The sequence below is a fragment of the Coptis chinensis genome, chromosome 2 (genome assembly GCF_015680905.1).
Source record: "Coptis chinensis isolate HL-2020 chromosome 2, ASM1568090v1, whole genome shotgun sequence".
In the NCBI taxonomy this organism is placed as follows: Eukaryota; Viridiplantae; Streptophyta; class Magnoliopsida; order Ranunculales; family Ranunculaceae; genus Coptis; species Coptis chinensis.
This window is the reverse complement of record NC_141457.1, coordinates 79,315,224-79,320,576: the sequence shown is the minus strand read 5'-3', so window position 1 is coordinate 79,320,576 and position 5,353 is coordinate 79,315,224.

The following is a 5,353-nucleotide window of genomic DNA, read 5'->3' as shown; positions in this document are numbered from 1 at the left end:
AATAATCTGATCCGCACAATACTTAAAAAAGGTAGGGCTCATCCCAGTAATATAGCTTAACTCTAGCCAAAAACCTCTTACGTTCATTTATGGACCAAATATCAGGAATAATATCAGAAGCTAAGTAGTTCACAATGTCGGCATACCATGGTGCAGAAAACATAGCATAAAGATGCTCATCAGGAAAAGAATCTGGTATGGACTCTGAATCACTATCACTGTCATTGGAAAGTCTAGATAAGTGATCTGCAACCACATTTTCCACCCCTCGTTTATCCTTAATTTCTAGGGTAAACTCTTGGAGGAGAAGAATCCATCAGATCAATCTCTGTTTAGCATCCTTCTTGGCAAGAAGGTACCTAAGAGCTGCATGGTCGGTGTAGACTAAAGTCTTAGAACTAACCAAATAAGGGTGGAATTTATCTAAAGCATAAACCACAACTAAAAATTTCTTTTCAGTAGTAGTGTAATTGCGTTTAGCATCATTTAAAGTTTTACTAGCATAATAAATTACAGTCGACTTATCATCTAGTTTTTGTCCTAACACAACACCAATAACATAATCACTAGCGTCGAACATAAGCTCGAAAGGTTTAGACCAATCGGGAGACTGTATAATTGGTGCAGATGTTAAAGCGGCTTTTAAAGTTGCAAAAGCTTGCTTGCAGTCAAAATTGAAATCAAAGATGGCATCCTTTAAAAGCAGATTAGTTAAAGGCCTAGCTATTTTCCAAAAATCCTTGATAAAACACCTATAGAACCCTGCATGGCCTAAAAAGGCTCTAATATCATGGACAGTCCGTGGTATATGTAAAGACACTATCTTATCCAATTTAGTCTTATCTACTTCTATGCTGTCACTAGATATAATATGACCTAGCACTATCCCTTTCTTTACTATAAAATGACACTTCTCCCAATTCAAAACCATATTTTTCTTCTCACATCGTGTCAACACCTGAGAAAGGTTAGATAGGCACTCACGAAAATAGTCTCCATAGATAGAAAAATCATCCATGAAAACTTCCATAAAGCGCTCCACCATGTCACTAAAAATATGAAGCATACACCGTTGGAAGGTACTAGGAGCATTACAGAGACCAAAAGGCATCCGTTTATTCGCGTATGTTCCAAAAGGACATGTGAAGGTAGTCTTGTCTTAGTCATCAGGATCAATAATGATCTGTAAATAGCCAGAATAGCCATCTAAAACACAATAATAAGCATGACCAGCTAGGCATTTGAGCATCTGATCTGTAAAAAGTAAAGGAAAGTGATCCTTTCGTGTCATGCCGTTTAAGCATTTGTAATCAATACAGATCCTCCATTTCATAGGAACATGGGTGGAAACATATTCACCCATAGCATTACGAACAATGGTAACCCCCGATTTCTTATGGACTACATGAATAGGACTTACCCATTCACTATCGGAAATGGGATATATGATCCCCGCATCGAGTAACCGTAAGATTTTCTCCCTGACCACCTCTTTTATGGCAGGGTTCAAGTGACGCTGAGGTTCGCGTGAAGTCTTTGCATTATCCTCCAAATGTATGCGATACGTGCATACACCAGGGTCAATCCCTTTAATGTCGTCCAGGGACCAACCGATCGTGGAACGATGTTCCCTAATCACCCTAATTAAACGGGCCTCTTCATCAGCAGATAACTGAGAAGATATGATCACCGGATAACTACCATCCGGATCAAGCTGGATATATTTCAACTCAGCACGAAGAGGTTTAAGCACAGGGGTGGGAGGAATGGGTAAAAAGGATTTCGGAGGATCCTTGTCTTGAGTAGTGAAGACCTATTTAGGTAAGAGGTCCTCAAACTCGGAAAGTAGAGCGTCAGAAGGATCTAAAACAGGGGTAGAATCGAAAAGGGCTTTGACTTCCTCTAAGTAGGAGTCATCATCGAAGTCGAAACTACCGAAGGAAAGGAATTGGTGCATCTGATTTTCTAGAAATGTATTGTTGAAATAATCTTAAGCTAGGCTCTCGATCATGCTAACTTCCCCATCTATAGACGAATCTAGTAACTGTTTCATCATCTTGAAAACATTTACCTCAACATAAAGTGACCAAAGGACATGGACATCGAACTATCGCGGCAGTTTATGAGCGCGTTGGCAATTGCCAAGAAAGGCCGCCCTAAAATGATAGGAACAGAGTCATTAGCGACTTCTGTGTCTAGGATAACAAAGTCTGCTGGGTAGTAAAAATCTTGAACCTTAACCAGCACGTTTTCAACAACACCCTTAGGATACTTAATAGACCGATCCGCTAATTGCAACATCATTTTAGTAGGTTGTATCTCCTATAGACCTATTTGCTTAAATAAATAATAAGGGAGTAAGTTAACACTCACCCCAAGGTCTAATAACGCAGTCGTCGTATGGGTATCCCCCAAGGTGCATTATACAGTAGGATGATCAGGGTCCTTGTACTTAACGATTCCATTATGTTCAGATAGAGTTGGGAACTATTTAGTTAAAAAGACGTCTTTTGGTATATTGGTCTTCCGCCTAGTAGTGCACACCTCTTTTAGAAACTTAGCATGTTGTGGTAACTTTTTAATAGCGTCAAGAAAATGTAAGTTAATCGTTAGATTTTTAAAAACTTCTCTAATCTCATTAAAGTTAGTATCTTTGTGTAACATGGCTAGTCTTTGGGGAAACAGTGGGTTCTCTCTATATTTAGCATATGGATCAATATGAGTTTTAACCTTGTCCGTTTTCCTCTTGGGTTGAGGTTTAACTGGTACCTCTACAGGAGTAGGATCATCAGTTACTACTTTGGTATCTAGTAAAATATCAGGTGTAGGGACCACTGGTGGATTAACAACAGGCATCGTTACGGTGTTATCAACCACTCTGCCAGAACGGAGAGTAGTGATGGCATTTAGCTCACCTACATTCATATTTTCATTACTAGGATTACCGGTTACTTCAAAGGCTGTGTTTGGCATTTTAGGATTAGGTACGGCTTGACCTGTAAACACACCTTTGGGTGGGTCTTTCTCTTGGGCTAAATGTTGGGTTAAATGATTAATGGATTGTAAAACCTGTTGGTTAGATTGAGTCATGGATTGGAAAAGCTGTTGGCTAACCTATATGAAGGCGTCGAGACGATCCGGTTGTGAAGGTGTAGTGGTCACAGGTAGTGTGACTGGAACTATCTCACGTTGATTATTAATGGGTGGGTTGCGATAGTTATTACTAACCAGAACGATATCTTTATTAGCATTATAATTATTATTATAATTATTATAATTACCTTGTCCTTGTCTCAGTGGAGCTTGATTGTAATTTGGCGCTTGCCTAACATTTTGATTATAAAACCCTGGAGGTGTAACGTGATGATTATTTTTCCAACCAAAGTTGGGATGTTGTCTCCAAGGTGCGTTAGGTTCGCAATTAATGGAATAAACATTGTCCGGTTGAGCGGATGGTTGTTCATAGACTAGAGGACAATAGGAGTCGGGATGCTCAAGGTTGTAACAGAAATTATATGGAAGAGTGTTAACGTTCATGACAGGAGTAGGTTGTTGTTGGACAGAAATGGCTTCTACCTTTTTAGTGAGAGATTCGATTAAAGTTTTAAGCTCAGGATCAAATTTAACCTCAAACATACTGGCAGCCTTAACTGTGGAAGAAGAATTACTGGAGCGGGGGATATTGATAAGAGCCAAAAACTGTAGTTTTAACCCCTTAATAATCATACTGTTAGACCAATTATGTGAATAATAAGTAAGAGTTAATACTGATTACGTGTTTTTATGCATTTCGGGCTTCAAAGTCCATTATGTGCGAAATGTGCCACTTTAGCGAGATAAAGGAGCAAAAGTCGTGAGAACTTCGAATGCCATATCTTTGGACTCAGACCTCGGATTGAGGCCTACCTTATGTCAAAACGACCGGCTCGGAAAGAGCTTTGCAATGGTCCAAGCCTTGACCCAATCAGAGGAGCAGAAGTGGACGAAAAGTCTGTGGAAGCCAACTGCAGCTGAAGAGGCCTTTTGATCGAAGAATTGGGTTTTGGGCCCGATTCTCGGCCCAAAACATGGCTCCAAGCCCATGCACGATTTTTGGATCTGGATGTATAAAACAAAAGCTTGACTCAATGTTAATGGCAGTCAATGGCAGTTAGGTTAGGTAGATAGCTTAGAATAGAAAGTAGCCATTAAAATAGCTTCTAGATCTAGATTTAATTGTTTTATTTAATTAGTTTCAAATCCTTTATTAGATTAAACCTTTGGATCTTGTTCTTCATTTGATTAGATCAATAAAGTAGTATTTTTTTATCAATTTCGATTTTGTCATTTCCATTTCTAGATCTAATTTCAATTCTTGTTCTTATTTCATTTTAGTCATTAATTTAGATTTCATTATTGTTTAAATTAGTAAATTTTAATGCTTATTATTATGTGTAGTTTTAATTTAAATGGAAATGATTTTGAATGATTCAAGGCTAAACCTCTATTAGAGGGGGTTGAGAAGCCTTGATGAAAGCTTGATTTCGCTTTTATCGTAGAAGTTAAATTAAGTAATTTCTATTCCACTTAAATAATTAGTTCACCATGAGAATGGGTTTAATTGTTCACATGCTAGTTATTAATTGGTAGAAATGCCATGTGTAATTAGGGATTAGGAAGAACCGATTGTTCAGCGTAGCGATTCAATTCGGATTACTTAACGACACTGCCGCTAGTGGATTAAGTTGAGTTAAGGTGGAATCAATCCCCCTCTAACTCCTTAACATCGAATCAACGTAGCATTCCCATAGTTGTCTGATAATCGACTAGTTGCATCTTGTGGGTAGTTGCACCATAGTTTAGTTACCCCTTCGTAAAGCTCTCATTGACTTTAAGTAGAGTATTGAGACTAGAAAACAAGCATACGGAAGGACTAAGAGTGGAACGAATCACTCTACTCCACTATATCTCATAGGATTGAGAGTAGAAGAAGAAAACTTTGATAAACAAGCAACAAAAGATAGTTTAGTTTACTTACGTTGTGAATTCATCGTTCATTTCGTAGGTAAACTATTCATTTCACTCTTATCAAATGGCGCCGCTGCCATCTTAGTTTCACTTTCGTATTGTTTTCATAGTGTTAGTACTTGTTTTTAAAGTCCCATTTCACCCACCCACCCTTGTTTGAATCATACTGTGGTTGTCCATTTTAGAGTTGAAAAATTCGAGCAAAATTTTAACGAGATGGCTCTCCTTGAGCGACCCCCTATGTTCTTGGACCGAGGCGACCCCTAAAAACACTGTAAATTGAAAATACCTCGAGCTTGGCGAAAGGCCTCTATGGCTTGAAAGCTCGTGTTAAATTTTTCGGATT